Source organism: Schistocerca serialis, chromosome 3 (genome assembly GCF_023864345.2).
Source record: "Schistocerca serialis cubense isolate TAMUIC-IGC-003099 chromosome 3, iqSchSeri2.2, whole genome shotgun sequence".
Taxonomy (NCBI): domain Eukaryota; kingdom Metazoa; phylum Arthropoda; class Insecta; order Orthoptera; family Acrididae; genus Schistocerca; species Schistocerca serialis.
In genome coordinates this window covers 644084514-644104453 of record NC_064640.1, presented here as the reverse complement: position 1 = coordinate 644104453, position 19940 = coordinate 644084514, and the positions used below count along the sequence as shown (strand labels likewise).

Sequence of the window (19940 nt, the reverse complement as noted above, 5' to 3'; positions counted from 1 at the left end):
GGTGTAAACTATGTTTAAATGTATAATGTAAATTTTCAGTTTCCCTCCGATTCTAGTCTGAGGAGTTAAAGATAAATAAAAAGCACATGCGTTCCGGCTACTAGGCGGTAGCGGTAGGGACCTGTAGTTGAAGCGACATGCCGCCAAGCGGCAGCACTGTACGTGTTCCAGCCTTGTTTCCGTAGCGCTCCGATAGATGGCTTACGGACGTAAACCTTCGCCACTGCTTACCTGCCACCCTTCACAGCACTAAACCCAGCTAGCGATGTGTTCGCTTCGCAGTTGTTCATTACTAGACCCTAAAAATGGCAGTAACTTTAACCCATTCGTTCATGTGGGACACAATATAAGACAATATTTCGGGGTAAATGGAGAGAGAATTTGAAGATATAATGGTCGTCTTCACTGCTATACTCCTGAATCTTAACTAGCTCCTCTATACATGTGGTGCACATTTTATTTGTCGAATATTCCGGTTTTCGGTAACGTGATACAACCTCGTCTAATCTGCTTCGTTTTGTCAGTAATAATCTCTATATTCCAGTTTGTCACGTAATACGTAGATATAACAAAGGTTAATGAAAAACGGACATTCAGAAATAGTCTCAAATCAATAAAAATTTTTCGTGTGTTACATAGGATGTACATCATGTTGTTGTTGTGGTCTTCAGTCTTGAGACTGGTTTGATGCAGCTCTCCATGCTCCTCTATTCTGTGCAAGCTGCTTCATCTCCCACTACCTACTGCAACCTACATCCTTCTGAATCTGCTTAGTGTATTCATCTCTTGGTCTCCCTCTGCCGATGTAATAGTTGCTCGAACAGTCCACAGGCGTACTGGTGATTGGACAAAACGAATTGGCAGAACACCTGTGGACTGTTCGATAACCTGTAGTTAGTAATCATAACGTTGTCTGATAAAGACCAGACTCTTCTATTGCACTCATGTTCTTGTACCATATAACGAAATTGGCTTAATCTGTCGGGCTAAGTTTTTCTGGTAAATACTCCTGTATTTCCCTCAGCCCATCTAACTCTTCGAAAACAGTGCAATTTGTTTTTTTTTTTCTGCTGATGCTGAATTCAGTTATGCAAAGGACTTCGTTGACTCAGGATTACTTACGTTGTTGTTGTGGTCTTCAGTCCTGAGACTTGTTTGATGCAGCTCTCCATGCTACTCCATCGTGTGCAAGCTTCTTCATCTCCCAGTACCTACTGCAACCTACATCCTTCTGAATCTGTTTAGTGTATTCATCTCTTGGTCTCCCTCTACGATTTTTACCCTCCACGCTACCCTCCAATACTAAGTTGGTGATCCCTCGATGTCTCAGAACATGTCCTACCAACCGATCCCTTCTTCCGGAACCGCGGGACTGCTACGGTCGCAGGTTCGAATCCTGCCTCGGGCATGGGTGTGTGTGATGTCCTTAGGTTAGTTAGGTTTAAGTAGTTCTAAGTTCTAGGGGACTTATGACCTAAGATGTTGAGTCCCATAGTACTCAGAGCCATTTGAACCATTTTTTTGATCCCTTCTTCTAGTCAAGTTGTGCCACAAGCTCCTCTTCTCCCTAATTCTCTTCAATACCTCCTCATTAGTTATGTGATCAACCCATCTAATCTTCAGCATTCTTCTGTAGCACCACATTTCGAAAGCCTCTTTTCTCTTCTTGTCCAAACTATTTATCGTCCATGTTTCACTTCCATACATGGCTACGCTCCATACCAATACTTTGAGAAACGACTTCCTGACACTTAAATCAATACTCGATGTTAACAAAGTTCTCTTTTTAAGAAACGCTTTCCTTGCCATTGCCAGTCTACATTTTATATCCTCTCTACTTCGACCATCTTCGGTAATTTTGCTCCCCAAATAGCAAAACTCCTTTACTACTTAGTTTAAGTGTCTCATTTCCTAATCTAATTCCCTCAGCATCACTCAACTTAATTCGACGACATTCCATTATCCTCGTTTTGCTTTTGTTGATGTTCATCCTATACCCTCCTTTCATGACACTGTCCATTCCGTTCAAATGCTCTTCCAAGTCCTTTGCTGTTTCTGACAGAATTACAACGTCATTCGACAAACTTCAAAGTTTATATTTCTTCTCCATGGATTTTAATACCTACTCTGAATTTTTCTTTTGTTTCCTTTACTGCTTGCTCAATATGCAGATTGAACAACATCGTGGAGATGCTACAACCCTGTCTCACTCCGTTCCCAACCACTGCTTCCCTTTCATGCCCCTCAACTCTTATAACTGCCATTTGGTTTCTGTACAAATTGTAAATAGCCTTTTGCTCTCTGCTACCTTCATAATTTGAAAGAGAGTATTCCAGTCAACATTGTCAAAAGCTTTCTCTAAGTCTACAAATGCTAGAGTCGTAGGTTTGCCTTTCCTTGATCTAGCTTCTAAGATAAGCCGTAGGGTCAGTATTGCCTCACGTGTTCCAATATTTCTACGGAATCCAAACTGATCTTCCCCAAGGTCGGCTTCTACTAGTTTTTCCATTCGTCTGTAAAGAATTCGCGTTAGTATTTTGCAGCTGTGACATATTAAACTGATAGTTCGGTAATTTTCGCATCTGTCAACACCTGCTTTCTTTGGGATTGGAATTATTATATTCTTCTTGAAGTCTGAGGGTATTTCGCCTGTCTCATACATCTTGCTCACCAGATGGTAGAGTTTTGTCAGGACTGGCTCTCCTCAGGCCTTGTTTCGACTCGGGTCTTTCAGTGCTCTGTCAAACTCTTCACGCAGTGTCATATCTCCCATTTCATCTTCATCTACATCCTCTTCCATTTCCATAATATTGTCCTCAAGTACATCGCCCTTGTAATGACCCTCTATATACTTCTTCCACCTTTCTGCTTTCCCTTCTTTGGTTAGAACTGGGTTTCCATCTGAGCTCTTGATATTCATGCAAGTGGTTCTCTTATCTCCAAAGGTCTCTTTAATTTTCCTGTAGGCAGTATCTATCTTACCCCTAGTGAGATAAGCCTCTACATCCTTACATTTATCCTCTAGCCATCCATGCTTCGCCATTTTGCACTTCCTGTCGATCTCATTTTTGAGGCGTTTGTATTCCTTTTTGCCTGCTTCATTTACTGCATTTTTATATTTTCTCCTTTCATCAATTAAATTCAATATTTCTTCTGTTACCCAAGCATTTCTACTAGGCCTCGACTTTTTACCTACTTGATCCTCTGCTGCCTTCGCTACTTCATCCCTCAAAGCTACCCATTCTTCTTCTACTGTATTTCTTTCCTCCATTCCTGCCATTTGTTCCCTTACGCTCTCCCTGAAACTCTGTACAACCTCTGTTTTAGTCGGTGTATCCAGGTCCCATCTCCTTAAATTCCCACCTTTTTGCAGTTTCTTCAGTTTTAATCTACAGTTCATAACCAATAGATTGTGGTCAGAGTCCACATCTGTCCCTGGAAATGTCTTACAATTTAAAACCTGGTTCCTAAATCTCTGTCTTACCATTATATAATCTATCTGAAACCTGTCAGTATCTCCAGACTTCTTCCATGTATACAACCTTCTTTTATGATTCTTGAACCAAGTGTTAGCTATGATTAAGTTGTGCTCTGTGCAAAATTCTACCAGGCGGTTTCCTCTTTCATTTCTTAGCCCCAATCCATATTCACCTACTACGTTTCCTTCTCTCCCTTTTCCTACTACTGAATTCTAGTCACGCATGACTATTAAATGTTCGTCTCCCCTCACTATCCGAATAATTTCTTTTATTTCATCATGCATCTCTTCAATTTCTTCGTCATCTGCAGAGCTAGGTGGCATATAAACTTGTACTACTGTAGTAGTCGTGTGCTTCGTGTTTATCTTGGCCACAATAATGCGTTCACTATGCTGTTTGTAGTAGCTTACCCGCATTCCTATTTTTTATTCATTATTAAACCTACTCCTGCATTACCCCTATTTGACTTTGTATTTATAACCCTGTATTCGCCTGACCAAAAGTCTTGTTCCTCCTGCCACCGAACTTCACTAATTCCCACTATATCTAACTTTAACCTATCCATTTCCCTTTTTAAATTTTCTAACCTACCTGCCCGATTAAGGGATCCGACATTCCACGCTCCGAACCGTAGAATGCCAGTTTTCTTTCACCTGATAACGACGTCCTCTTGAGCAGTCCCCGCCCGGAGATCCGAATGGGGGACTATTTTACCTCCGGAATATTTTACCCAAGAGGACGTCATCATCATTTAACCATACAGTTGAGCTGCATGCCCTAGGGAAAAATTACGTCTGTAGTTTCCCCTTGCTTTCAACCGTTCGCAGTACCAGCACAGCAAGGCCGTTTTGGTTAGTGTTACAAGGCCATCTGTCAATCATCCAGACTGTTGCCCCTGTAACTACTGAAAAGTCTGCTGCCCCTCTTCAGGAACCACGCGTTTGTCTGGCCTCTCAACAGATACCCCTCCGTTGTGGTTGCACCTACGGTACGGCCATCTGTATCGCTGAGGCACGCAAGCCTCTCCACCAGCGGCAAGGTCCATGGTTCATGGGATCATACATGCTCGTATTCATAGCGAAACCGCATGCGGATAGATTGTCTTGGAGGACAATTCAGTATCTTGTACAGTAGCGTGTTCTAGATACAGTGCTTTCAGACGTAGTTGATTCCATATTTTTAGATTTCCAAAAGATCTTTGACACCGTTTCCCACAAGCACCTTCCGGTCGAATGGCGGGTATGGAGTATTGTCTCAGGTATGCGAATGGATTCATGATTACCTGTCTGAAAAGCCACAGTTTATAATAAGTGGCGGGTAGTCATCTAGTGAAACAAAAGTGATATTTGGGGTGCCACAAGGACGCGTTATAGTCTACTTGCTGCTCATAATATGTACAAACTCTTTAGAAGATAATCTGAGTAACCCTCTTGGATCTTTGCAGACGATGCTGCTTTTTACCGTCTAGTAAAGTCTTTAGAGGAACAAAACCAACTGAAAAATGATTTAGACAAGATACTGCATGTTACGAAAAGTGGCAGTTGATCCTGAACAATAAATTGTGTGGTCCTCGCGCCGGCCGCGGTGGTCTAGCGGTTCAGGCGCTCAGTCCGGAACCGCGCGACTGCTACGGTCGCAGGTTCGAATCCTGCCTCGGGCATGGATGTGTGTGATGTCCTTAGGTTAGTGAGGTTTTAGTAGTTCTAAGTTCTAGGGGACTGATGACCAGAGATGTTAAGTCCCATAGTGCTCAGAGCCATTTGAACCATTTTTGTGTGGTCCTCCACATGAATCGTGAAAGAATTGCGTAAAATTTCGGTTATACGATAAAGTACACAAATTTAAAGTTTGTCACTTTAACTAAATACCTAAGGATTACAGTTACTAACAACTTAAATTGGAACCATCCCATAAAAATTTTATGGGGAAGGCGATCCATAGTCCACATATGATTGACATAACGCTTAGAAAAAAAAAATGGTTCAAATGGCTCTGAGCACTATGGGACTCAACATCTTAGATCATAAGTCCCTTAGAACTTAGAATTACTTAAACCTAACTAATCTAAGGACATCACACATACCCATGCCCGAGGCAGGATTCGAACCTGCGACCGTAGCAATCCCGCGGTTCCGGACTGCAGCGCCAGAACCGCACGGCCACCGCGGCCGGCAACGCTTAGAAGATACAACACGTGTACTAAAGAGACTGCTTACACTACGCTTGTCTGCCTTCTTCTGGAGCATTGCTGCGTGATGTGGGATACTAACCTGGTAGAATCGACGGGGGACATCGAAAAAGTTCAAAGAGCAGCAGCTCGTTTCGTATTATTACGGAGTAGGGAAGTGTTATGGATGTTATAAGCGGGTTGCGGTGTCAATAATTAAAACAAAATCGATTTTTGTTGCTGCGAGATCTTTTCACGAAATTACAATCACCAACTTTCTTCTCCGAATGCGAAAACCTTTTGCCGCGTCTCACTTACATAAGGATAAATGACCGTCGTAATATAATAAGAGAAATTAGAGCTCGCACTGGAAGATCTACCGTCTCTAATGACTTCGTTTCCGTCGGGACGTTAAACCCTGATCTCCCTTCCATCTACGAAAACATTTCCTAACGTGCTGTTCGGGAGTGGAACGGTAGAGGGCCCTATGAACCTTCCGCCAGACACTTAACTCTTGAATTGCCGAGTAGCTATGTTCATGTAGCTCTTACAAGGATTGGCCACATCGTACGACCCATCGATTTCAATGAACTTCACTATGCCGTTTGAAGGCCGTTACAAACCAAATGCTGTGAATCGGTTTTGGTCAATTTATGAGACAGGCTCTGTTACGGACCAAGTGGAATAACTAGAAATCCCCAAAACAAGGAAATTGTATTTTACATACTTAGGCCGTATGCAAATAATTTCCTAGGAATCGAAGAATTTGTGATTTCAAGCCGCTGTATATGTGTTTGAGGAAGAAAGCACTTCGAACGTTGGGCTGTGCCTAAGGGGTATAGGGGCTGCATTCAGATGAAAATGGCTCTGAGCACTATGGGACTTAACTTCTAAGGTCATCAGTCCCCAAGAACTTAGAACTACTTAAACCTAACGAACCTAAGGACATCACACACATCCATGCCCGAGGCAGGATTCGAACCTGCGACCGTAGCGGTCGCGCGGTTCCAGACTGAAGCGCCTAGAACCGCTCGGCCACTCCGGCCGGCTGCATTCAGATGAAAAGCAGTCTTCTGTGCCCATGCGCTCGAGTCGCATTTGTGTAATATTTTTTGATTTTTGGCAAGATGATGTATGCTGTCGCGCCATCTATGTATTGTTTTAAATGTTATTGTGAACAAGGAAAAAGTTGTCATCGTGTGTGTGTGTGTGTGTGTGTGTGTGTGTGTGTGTGTGTGTGTGTGTGTGTGTGTGTGTGTGTCAAGGGATACGCCGCATCACCTCTCGTCAGATTTAATGGTAAAATGGCCCAGTGGGTAACCCTTCCAAACCCGAACGCAGATCAGTCATGAAAACAGGAAGAAGGTGTACTGAATTGTGAAAAAAGAAGCAAATAGAAACGGTGAACGCTCCAAGATCATGATGTGCAACACCGAGTGCATTACTAGAACTCCGCCGTCGGGTTGTGTGGTGACAGTGTTGAACTGTAAAGCGGTAGGTCCGTGTTCGAACCAACCTCGTGCCTATTTTTTGTTTTTTTTTTTCGCAAAATTATGAACTTCCTGCGCAGTCATTGACGCATCTGTTCTCCTTCTGTAGCCTCGGCAATTGTCATACTACCGGTATACATTGGTTATAGAGCATGAGTCATGTAGTAAGAATATAGTACCGTCGCAGGTAAATGCGATGAGTAGTGAGAGCAGGCGAGATGCCGCATAGACCTCTTACACAAATGAAAACTACAAATAAACGAGTGTGAACTATGTTACAACAAATGAATTCAAAAGTTAAAACTTCCAAAACGGAACGCAATAGTCATAACATGTGGTACTTGCATAGAACAAATACGACGTCTGGAGGTCCCTTCCTTACACCTCGTTGTTGCAAACGGATGTTACGCCACGACACAGACAAAATTTTGAATATAGCCAACAGACACGTAAATGACCGGACGGACAGTCCATAATTTTGTGGAAAAAAGGGTAACGAGTGAGATTTGAACACAGATCTTCCCCCTTGCAGTCCAACACCATTACCACGTAACCACAATTCCAAGGCTATTCAGATTCGCTCGATGTAACTTATATTGAGCTTAAACTGTTCACTGTTCCTAATTTGCTTCTTCTTTCACAGTTCAGTACACCATCTTCCTGTTTTCGTGCTTGATCTGTGTTTAGTTTTTGACGGACTATTCACTGGGCCATATTTCCACTAAATATGAGGGAGTGCGTTGGGGAGTTCCCTTGTAAGTACAAAGATGTTCTTCGTCACAGAGTGGATTTTAATGGGTTTTTCTCATGAGATAAAGTGTACAGTTTAGGCAATGTGCCACCAAACTACTTCTGCAATTATTGGCGTAACCTCTCACTCATTTTGTTTCTCGAAGACTCGGTTCTATTGTAAGCAGAGAAATCGTCTGCACCAATCACAGTAAATGAAGCCATTTAGCTGCACGCATATATTTTTCGCAAAGAAAAGAAAACTGTGATTACCTTTATTGAGACACTTATTTCGGCGGTTGATTTCGACGCCTGCTGTGCGTATGATAACTTTTTGTGAAATATTAATTCTGAGCCGGCCGCAGTAGCCGAGCGGTTCTGGGCGCTTCAGTCCGGAACCACGCGGCTGATACGGTCGCAGGTTCGGATCCTGCCTCGGGCATGGATGTGTGTGATGTCCTTAGGTTAGTTAGGTTTAAGTAGTTCTAAGTTTAGGGGACTGATGACTTCAGCTGTTAAGTCCCATAGTGCTTAGAGCCATTTGAACCATTTGTTAATTCTGATAACCGATAATTTACAAGGTTTCGAGGCTTCATGACATCAGTTGCATAACACAGTTCTCGAAATGGTATGCAACGGTTTCCCTTAATTTAGTAAATTTGTATTAATACGGTGTCTTTTATCTGTTATGATCTCCGAAAAACGATCGTTAACACTCTATTCATTACGTAACACTTTTTTTTCACTTTTTCGTCGCCACATTGCCTAAAAATTCATAGTATTTTTACGACGAAAAATTCGTAAAGCATAAAATCTGCACAAAAGGTGTAACAACTATATGTAGTTCTCGCAACAGGTCCATTCTCTTGTCAAAGAGTAAAAATTTTGGAATAGGTGTGATTCGGACCCATACGCACAATGAGATTTCTGTGATCCAAATACAGTTTGTGAATAAAGTCCAGGAGCACTTTCAATTATTTATTGCACAATAACTAAACATTGTACAGATGTCATACATATTGCATTTTGAAGAGAAACTCTGATTTTTTTTTTACAAACATTCGATATGCGAACCATGAGTGACCCGGCAGACGTCAGTACGGCAATCGAATTCTTGCCATACCCGTCCCAGCATGGCATCGTCGACTGTGGCAGTCGCTTCCCGTACTCTCTGCCGGAGCTCTGTTGCATCACGTGGTAGAGGCGGTACATAAACCAGATCTTTAATGTGTTCTCACAGAAGAAGTCACCCGGATCCGTCTGGTGAACGGGGAGGCCATTTCATGAAACAGTTGTCCCCTTCAGTAGCACGACTGAACCACGCTCCTTCAGTAGCACGACCGAACCACGCTTCTGTACTGGATCCAGTTCGAGTGGTTTCATAGACAACTTCTGTCGGAGGACCTTCCAGCGTCATTGGAGCCATTTCGAGTTCACGGGATGCACGACGCACCGATTTCTTTGGACTCCTTATGAATGTCTCTTGTACGCGCTCCACATTCATTTCACTCACACTGGGACGTCGGTTTCTTCTTGCCGGGCACAGGCAACCCGTCGTAACGAATTTGTTGTGCCAGTGGTAAATTGCCTTCCTTGTTGGTGACTTCTTACCGTACTTGGCTCTAAACAGCCGTTGAACAACTGTAGCACACTTATTTTGTCGAACTCCAACACACAAAAAGCTCGCTCCACACCTGAAATCGTCATGTTTGCGACTAGCGCTGACTATCGGCAAATTACCAAACTACGCTGTGGCGGTATACATGAAAAAAAAAATCTTTCAGGGGTTCTCTTAAAAATGACATATGTATGATATCTGTATAATTTTTGGCCGTGCGGTTATAGGCGCTGCAGTCTGGAACCGCGAGACCGCTACGGTCGCAGGTTCGAATCCTGCCTCGGGCATGGATGTGTGTGATGTCCTTAGGTTAGTTAGTTTTGACTAGTTCTAAGTTCTAGGGGACTAATGACCTCAGAAGTTGAGTCCCATAGTGCTCGGAGCCATTTTTTGTATAATTTTTTTTCAATAAATAATTGAAACTGTTCCTGAACTTTCGGTAAACCCTGTAGAAGCGTTACGCCACGTCACCACCGCTCCATGTAGTACGATGATGATGATGATGATGTTTGGTTTGTTGGGCGCTCAACTGCGTGGTTATCAGCGCCCGTACAATTATCCAATCTGTGCTCAGTCTTTTCCTGGATGTCACTTTCCTGGATGATGATGAAATGATGAGGACAACACAAACACCCAGTCATCTCGAGGCAGGTGAAAATCCCTGACCCCGCCGGGAATCGAACCCGGGACCCCGTGCTCGGGAAGCGAGAACGCTACCGCGAGACCACGAGCGGCGGACCCATGTAGTACGGGGTTGACCCCCAAATATAGTTGCAGCGAATCGAATTAATTTATTCTTCGATTTCTCAGAAACTGTTAGCTTGCGAGCCTGAATAGTTTCGTTGCTTGGTTCCACAGCTTTGATACGTCGTAGAAATGACACGTGAAACTGCTAAATGATTTGTTTGGAATTTTACGACCGGCTCCAGTCAGAAAAATTTTCCAGTACGTTTGTATTAGTAAAAGGTGTCGCATATGTCTCGTAAAACAGTTGTCAAAATGCAACATTTATGTAAAGGTAAGAGCATCTACCATTGGCTGTAACTTGTCGTACAATTAAAAATAAATTATTAAGCCACTTCACGTTCTACAATATGTCATTTCCGCGACGTAAAATAAAATTTCCTGATTTTCTAGTGTCAAAACGATTTTACCTGATCCGAAACGAATATTTGCTCCTGACCTTTAAATTGATCATCTTCGGAAAGGAAGGGTTTGTTACGTAAACCACTCAGAGGAGCCACCGACTCGCAGAATGAAGTGCGTCAAAATTGTTGTTTGGTTAGTGTCTGGCGTTTCCTTGTTGAAACAATCGCGTCCGGCTTCAATGCGTCGCAGTTACCCTAACCTGCATAACTCAACACTTACGTCTATACATACTGATGAGCCAAAACGTTATGACTACTGCCCGCAACGATACGGAATGCCGCCTAGTGGTGCTGCAGTTACGTGAGGCGGCAAGGGATGAGTGTAAGCGAAGCAGAGACAAATGCGGAGTCGGTCTACCGACGATACCGGTCGCAGATGGGGAAGACAACTGACATAAGGTATTGTACGTCCACGCCTCGTCGCAATGGATGTCCGAGGATAGCCCACTGTAAATCGGGCTCTCTCTCTGGCTCTGAGCACTATGGGACTCAACATCTGCGGTCATAAGTCCCCTAGAACTTAGAACTACTTAAACCTAACTAACCTAAGGACATCACACACATCCATGCCCGAGGCAGGATTCGAACCTGCGACCGTAGCAGTCGCGCGGTTCCGGACTGAGCGCCTGAACCGCTAGACCACCGCGGCCGGCTGTAAATCTGGAAAGGAGGCAACGTGTGACAGATCTGACTGCAGAAAACAGTGCTGCTGCAGGCACAGGTGTTTCGGAGCACGTTGTTGAACATGGTGCTCCGCAGCACGCGACTCTTACGTGCTCTCATTTTGATGGAAAGACATCGTCAATTGCGACTGCAGTGGGCATCGAGAGTGGAGCGTAGTCCAATGGACACGATTCCTCTCAATGGACTCTCTCCTTACACCAGGCCGATGGTTGTGTCTGGATACGTCATTATCCAGGCGAAACGCTGCTCGAAACGTGCAGCAGTGGGGGCACTATTATGTTATTACGCCATGGGGGACATTGGGCTTATGGTATTAATGGAAGTCATACTGCCCGCATCTCGTGGTCGTGCGGTAGCGTTCTCGCTTCCCACGCCCGGGTTCCCGGGTTCGATTCCCGGCGGGGTCAGGGATTTTCTCTGCCTCGTGATGGCTGGGTGTTGTGTGCTGTCCTTAGGTTAGTTAGGTTTAAGTAGTTCTAAGTTCTAGGGGACTGATGACCATAGATGTTAAGTCCCATAGTGCTCAGAGCCATTTGAACCATTTGAAGTCATACTGACAGCTGTGGTCGATGTGAACATTACTGCGGACCGGTATCAGCACTTGCTTGTCGTCTTCAGGTATGATTAATCCACTAACAGTTTCGTCAAGCTATGTAACAACTATAGTTATGCATTCTGAACTTTATGAAGTCTTACAATAAAATATGTCAGTGGATATATATCATATCGTCCAATATTAAAAGAGATTGAATTTAAAAAAAAATGCCGTGTGCTATTTATATAGGTATTATTGAAGAGAGGGTTGTAAGAAATGAGGGCGGGGTGAAAACTGAGGCCCTAGCTGAAGCGGGGCGGATAACAGCGCGCTCTATGCCCACTTAGATTTCGTATGTGCATTTTGTAATTAATGCCTGAAAAGCACAAATTAAAAATAAAGAAAGTTATAAGATTTGTAATTCTTTTTAAAGGTGTCGGCCGTTGTGTCAGAGCGGTTCTAGGCGCTTCAGTCCGGAACCCCGCTGCTGCTGCAGTCGCAGGTTCGAATCCTGCCTCGGGCATGGATGTGTGTGATGTCCTTAGGTTAGCTAGGTTTAAGTACTTCTAAGTTGTAGGCGACTGATGACCTCAGATGTTTAAGTCCTATAGTGCTTAGAGCCATTTGAACCAATTTTAAAGGTAGAAAATTTTAGAAAATAAGTAATACGAAAAATGTGCACACGTCAGCGGCTGTCACATTGCAAGATTATAACAAACGTAGACTATTTATGTCCAAGCTAAAATTCTCAGTGAAACCGTACATGGTGGACACAAACAGTCTGAGAAGCTTGTAAGAGTTTTGCAGGGTAGGATGTACTGGCAAATAATTGTTAAGAAAAAATTCGATGCGTTGTGCCGTTTCAAAGTTAATTAGCATTAAAGTTAGCCAATCAGGTCATTGCGAGCTCAAATTCAAGCGACCCGCCAGAGACGGTTTCCTAAAACCGAACAACAGTGATGCAAAAATTGGACATGAAACGGCAGTAAGGATAGAACCCGAGCCAAAGGCTAAGTAGTCTCGTGCGCAGTCATGGACGCTGTGACGACAACAACACACACTACTCGTATCTGGCAGGGCGCTTGAATTTGCGCGAGCAGCGATCTGATTGGGAAACTTCATTGATAATTAACTCGGAAACGGGGCAACGTATCGAATTTTTTCTTGACAATTATTTCTCAGCACTACCTACCCTGCAACAGCCTAACAAGGTTTTCAGACTGTTTCTGACCAAGCTGTATGAAGCGTGTCGGGGGGACGCGGATCCAGTGCAGTGTTGTCGTATTACGGAGACGGAGCGATTTATCTGACGTCCAAAAGGGCCTGATCATTAACTTTCGGGCCAAGGATAGAAGCATTTCAGAAATGGCTAATCTGTAAACTGTTCGCTTGCCGCCGTGTTTAAAGCATACCGTGTATGGCAAAATGGCGCCATCCAAAACCAGCGCCGAGGCAACTGCTGATTCACCACAGGCCATAGTTGAAAGGGCTGAACGACGGTTACGGAGCTATATGCAGGCGAATAGAAGTGCAGTTGTTGAGCAACTGACCGCCCAGATGAACCAGGCACTGGCCTCCAAGGCAGGCGCCTGATTAAGGCACCCTTCCTGACAGTTCATCGGCGACGCAGGCTGCAATTTTCACGTCAATACCACAGTTGGAATTTCACTGAGTGGCGCTAGGTGGCCTTTTCAGATGAATCACCTTTTGTGCTCTATCGTACAGATGCCCGTAGCCGCGTGGGGCGTGAAATGTCTGAGTGCAACCACTCTGCAACAATCGTCGGAAGGGTTCAGGCCGGAGGAGGGAACGGTAGGGTCTGGAGAATGTTTTCGTGGCATTCGCTGGGTGATAATGTCATTCTGGAAGGCGCAATGGACCAACACATGAACGTGTCTATCACTGGGAGCACTTCGATAGGGCTGTTCGCGCCATGGCTTCTCAGGGTAACATTTGTTAATTGTGTAGTATGTTTACGTTCCGTGTCAGAAACGTCGATCAGTGCGACGACCATCAGCATCAACGACAGCCTGGAACTGCACAAGACTGCTCTACTGCTGCCCAAATCGTCTCAGATGGGATGTTGGCATGAAATGTATAACACAGCTCGTGGACTGCTTGAAGATTGCACATTGCGTCCAGCATTCTCAGCTATAGCAATGGTTACTCCTCCAACAATTTGTGGCGCAGCTGGCCGTCGGCCACTCCCAAGAGCAGTTCCCAAATAGCCAGTTAATTCGAATTTGCGAAGGACAGTAGCACTGTTGCTGTTGACTTTATAAAACAGCTTTATGTGTAAAGCTGTGCTTAACTTGTCCAGATCACTTTTGACTGTCTACAACTGTAATGTACACAGATGGTTGCGTTTCAATCCTAACGGTAAGTCGTCATACTAGCACTACTAACAACGCAAATCCTGCAGTGCACAGTCTGAACGTTATTCCTATAGAGTCGTGTACCGATACGGTTAGTAGTTCCCCGTCTATACTGGTTAAAGTATCGAAAGTTTAATTATAACTACCCTGTTTGAAATCAAGTAGTATGTAGTGCAACTGCATTGCTACGTGAATACAGCGCGTTTGTAGTGTCTCCTCTTCCCTCCTCCTGCCGCTCAGAGAATGTGGTGTGGCAGTAGGGGAAGTGGAGGTGGAGATTAGTGTTCAACGCCCCATCGACACAAAGTTATTAGAGACGGAGCACAAGCTCGGATTAGGGAAGGATGGGGAAGGAAATCGACCGCGCCCTTTCAAAGGAATCATCCCGGCATTTGCCTGAAGCTATGTAGGGAAATCACTGAAAACCTAAATCAGGATGGCCGGACGCGGATTTGAACCGTCGTCCTCCTGAATGCTAGTCCAGTGTGCTAACCACTGCACCAGGTAGGGGAAGTGTGCAGCCAAACTGAGAGCTATGGCTTGCGAGCCAAAGCACTGCCCGTGCGCCAAACTCTTGTCCATACCTGATAATGCAAAATATTTTGAACATGTACCGACACTGCTCTCACCTGTCCAGAAAGTCCACCAAACCAAGGCAGCAGTGGAAATGTTGGAGCTGTGTGAAATCGATGCAGATTATGTCTTTAGCTGCTTTATCACCATGGACGAGTGGTGGGTGTATCACTAGGAACCCAAGACAAAGGAGAATAGCGAGCAGTGAAAAGCTAAGAAGAGCTAAATGTGACATTCAGGCTTTTTTTCCCACTTTCATGGTGTAATGCTAACAGATTGCTCTCGTAAAGGGCAAACTGCCATGGAAACATACTACCAAAATCTCCTGACGAGGTTGTAGGAGTGTCAAGTAGCTGTCCAAGGGGCTGCTTTCGCTCCCAGCATATTCTGCAGTCGGCAGTCACACATGCTGCTCCTTCGGGCTATCTGATTCCGCCTCTCACCTCTTCTCTCCTCCTCCTCCTCTCCCCCCCCCCCCTCCTTCCCCTACGCTCTCCCGCCCCCCATCACCACAGTATTCTGCTGACATGGCACCCAGTGACTTATTCCTCTTTTTTAAGATGAAGAACTCCTCGCATAGCAGGCATTTCCAGAATGAAACCGAGGTTATTTTTCTTTCCTGAGCAGTCAAAATGCAGACTTCAACAGCCAAGGTCTCAACCAAAGCAACAGTCATTGAGAAAAAGTGTCGCATTGAAGGGGGTATGCAAGGTGATGCAACAGCCTGCAAACAAATTCAAAGAGCTGATAAAGGAATTAAAATTCGACGACTTTGGAATAGAAATGTACGATCGTGAAAGTAATCCTGAGCCAGTGAGGGGTCAACAGAAACGACAAGGACAGTCATTGTACACGCTCATTAGATTAAGCAAAGGTTACTTACTGTCTACTTAAAAACGTTGTACGTTACAGGTTGTGTTCAAAATGGCGACCACCACATTCAGCTCTGGCATAATATTTTCCTAGAACATTCTGACGCACTCTTCAAAGTACTTTAGGCATCGCAAGATCATCATCAGAGGTTGCAAGGATCCTGGCGGAAGTATTTTCTCGTCGGGTACTGGTGTCACGTACACGAGGATTTTGACACGACGCCATAAAAAAAAAATCAAGAGGCGGTAGAGCATGGGAACGGAATGCCCCTCCCCTACCGATCTAATGCCCACGATATATGGCACTGTGTAAATGACGCTCTTGCGCAGAAGAGTGTGCAGGTGCTTCTCCTAGTTGCATCCACATCATGGTACTCATGTTAAGTGGTACATCCTGTAGCAGTTGTCAAAGAATTTATTCGGTGTGCACCTTCTATCTCACACCATTTAAACTTGGTGAGAGATGATATGGTTCGAACACGTGTTCGTCGATAATACCTGTACCGGCCCATGCTGTTGGTGGTAGTGTTCGAATGGGACGCGACGATTGTGTCGCGTCCAGATGTGGCTGTTGCGACAATTAAATAACCCAATTCTGTTGAGCCGTGCCTCGTCTGTGAACAACACGCTCTTTAGAAATCTGGACTCATTTTAACAACGGAGAACAGTCTATTCACAAAACCAAACGCTCTGTCGGTAATAATCCACACTCAACCCTTAAGTCGCTAATGACGATAGGGATGCAAGTGGTTCTCATGTTGGACACACCACACAGTATGCTGAGACTTGTCCATGGTATGAGCTATGCCACACGTGCGCGTTTATGGCTTCTCTTCCACATGCGCAAGGACCTCCACTTACACATCGACTATACGGTGAACCACTGGACGTAAGACACCCGTCTCCCGGTGTCAATGGTGAATGGTTTAAAACGTCTGATGCTATGGTTTACGTCTATGCGGATTCTGAGTGCGGTACGGCCGTTGAACTTCGTGTGCATGGCCATTGGATCTGCTATACATGAAATGCTTCTCTCATTTCTGCAAATGGGTGCCGTTCCATTTAGAAAAGTACTCTATGTACCACGAACACTGCAGTTAACTTCGGTAATGCCGCAGTTCGTACTACCAATCCACAGCAGTACTGCAATGAAAAGTATTTATCTCAGAACGCACGATTGAAAAGCACGTGTACGTACACAAAAGTCGATACATAAGACCTTAATAGCGTGTCAACAGACGTAACGCGCTTGAATGACAAGCACTTATATGTACAGGGAAGCAATACGTAGTCTTTGTTTAATTTGCGGCGCGTGTCCGTTTATTATACTGGTTTTTCCAGACACTCCAAAGCTTTCACTGCTTCCGGATTACTTCCGAGAACGTTAAGTTCCAACTCACAAATTGTATTCGATTCCCTATGAGCTCCTTCATTTCGTGTGCAACCTTTCGAATTGCCTGTGAGTAGAGGAAGACTAACATCATTACTAAGAGCTATGGCCACAGAATTTTTTTTCCGAGGTGATAATTAAAAGTTATACTGCCCCTTAGACGATACGATGGTCTGACCGCAGCGTGATTAGCGTGGCTCGTCAAATGATGCAGCTAGATTAGTGATGTCGGATTTTATCTAGGTATTGCGCGCTATGTCTGCTGTTTGTAGCAATTCGTCAAGTAAACTTGATTGTAATGCTGACGGGACGAATTTCCGTCCTATCACGTCCCATACAACATAAAACGGGGCTGGGCCGTCTGGTGAATGTGCTTGCCAATTGAATTAAATATCGTGAGAAGCGGTTTGAGTATTCGAGATGTGTGCTACATCTAAAAATGGTTCAGATGGCTCTGAGCACTATGGGACTTAACATCTATGGTCATCAGTCCCCTAGAACTTAGAACCACTTAAACCTAACTAACCTAAGGACATCACACAACACCCAGCCATCACGAGGCAGAGAAAATCCCTGACCCCGCCGGGAATCGAACCCGGGAACCCGGGCGTGGGAAGCGAGAACGCTACTGCATGACCACGAGATGCGGGCGTGCTACATCTCTCTGCAGTTGTATTAACGACTGTGTGACAGAGCTTTGGCGCCCCGTAGCCGGTGATCAGTGCCTTATACGTCCTGGATATCGCTGCCGTCTCGAAAGCCCATCCCTGACTTCTGCAGACGTGATTTTCAGTCAGTATTCTGTTGAGTTGTGTGTGTCTCCATTATCGGAGACGGGCCGCATGGTGATGATGTGTGGGAGGTAGTCTAGCTTCCAGCGCAAACATCCTGTCACTGTGGGTACTGATTTGTGGTGTGTTAACATGCGATATACAGCAGTGCTACACGGCTCACACGTAACGCCCAAAGTGTTGCTCAGTTACTCCGCAGAACCGTACATTTCCCTCTGACCCACTATAAGACCTTTCGGAAATTTAGTTCATTACAGAGATTGCTCTCGTGCAGAATACACATAATCTTAGTTTGACTAACACTATGTTGGCGGGCCACTCGCCTGGAGCTTGTAGATCCCGGTCCTCCGAATATGGTGTATGCACAGTCCGCCGCCTCCCTGCACGTTCGTCTGTCTGAAAGGACACATGATCACACAAACACCCAAAAAGATTTTGAAATGTTGTGTGATGGCCGGCAGGTGTGGCCGAGCGGTTCTAGGCGCTTCAGTCTGGAACCGCTACGGTCGCAGGTTCGTATCCTGCCTAGGGCATGGATGTGTGTGATGTCCTTAGGGTAGTTAGGTTTAACTAGTTCTAAGTTCTAGGGGACTGATCTCAGCTGTTAAGTCCCATAGTGCTCAGAGCCATTTTTTGTTGTGTGATGTGGTTGGTGTCTGTGGTGGTACTTGTTTTGGTATAGCCGTGTTGCCTCTCGACCGTTTCCATCTGCTTGAAAGTACACAAACACCATCTTGGCTTGTTGCCAACACGCATACGAGACCATCCTGCTGCTTACAGTATGCTGCGTCAGTCACACAAACTGCAACACACAAGAAACACACGCTACGTGGTAAGAGGAACTGTCTTCGTCAGCGCCATCTACCGTAGCAACGATGCATTCCCGGACACATGTTCATAGGACCTATTCTCCGTCCCTGCAGATTGTCGATTTTATCATTGTTCGCCCTATATATACCGGCTTTCAAGAAATATTGCACGTAAGTATCAAAGTTCTATCCTCAGGAAATGAGCGTTCGGGTCAATTGCGGGAATGACGCATTGTCGTTTTGGCAGGGTCCATTTTTTAAATTATTTTACTGACGTTGACTTTTACAATTATACAGCCATCTAAATTATGTTCTCACGGTATCACGTATGGGAAGGTGTCTGTCGCCGTCCTCCCACCTGCTGCGAAGTGTCGTTTGGATAGGAGTGATGAGTGCTTGTACACAGTAGTCCTGTATTGATTTTGTGGAAGGGAGAGAGTGAAACATGGTGCCGGCACATAGCGTACTGGAAGCATCAAGGGCACCGCCGAGCTCAACATTTCCATCCGACGGACGGATCACAATCGATAGTGTCACGTGCCTTCACTACATGAGACGATGTGGAGACGTTTAAATTTAATCCAGAACGTGAAACCAAAATCTGGTGATCAGGAACATTTTACCCTACCAACTCTCCTCCCTTTGCTAGTCAGAGACATAGTGATGAAAATCTCTTCCACCGCCTGGATTCCTACTGACTACCACTGTGTCGGACGCCACTGCACAAGCATATGTTACCGTTCTCGGCTGCGGATGTGGGGAAAGTATGATACATAATAATATCCACCCATCTCGTTATTAGCAGAAACGCTTCATGCGTGATCGAACACGCCAGTATTCTTTCTGTATAGCCTTCACAGATATTTATCTGATGTCACAATGGTGCTAGAACACGCAAAGATGTAATTAGTTTATTGACTTGTAATTCATGAATGTATATCAGAAAGTTGCCAAGTAAAACCATTTTTAAATGGGTAGGTTCACTTGTTAAGGCCCTTGGAACTTAGCAGTCGGTTGAGGTTACTTGTGAACTTTCTCTGAAACAGAATTCTCAATTTCAATTTTTAATGTAATAACTTCACATGTACCTGCAGTAACTGTATTCATTTGAGAACCCACGACTAGTGATTGACGATGAGGTATGAGAATGTCTATTTTTGTCATATCTGTTTTTGTAATTGTGTGACAACGTACGTACTGTCATAATGATTCTCTTGAAATGTGTCTCAAACAAAACAGCCAGTATTGTTACACTTGTCCAACAAAGCTAAATTACTTTG

General features: G+C 44.6%; 1 protein-coding gene across 1 annotated transcript in view; it reads left to right on the top strand.

Annotated features, from left to right (window-relative positions):
• LOC126470529 (liprin-alpha-1) overlaps window positions 1-19940 on the top strand; it is a 1209312-nt gene that overhangs the window by 370807 nt on the left and 818565 nt on the right. The window lies entirely within an intron of this gene.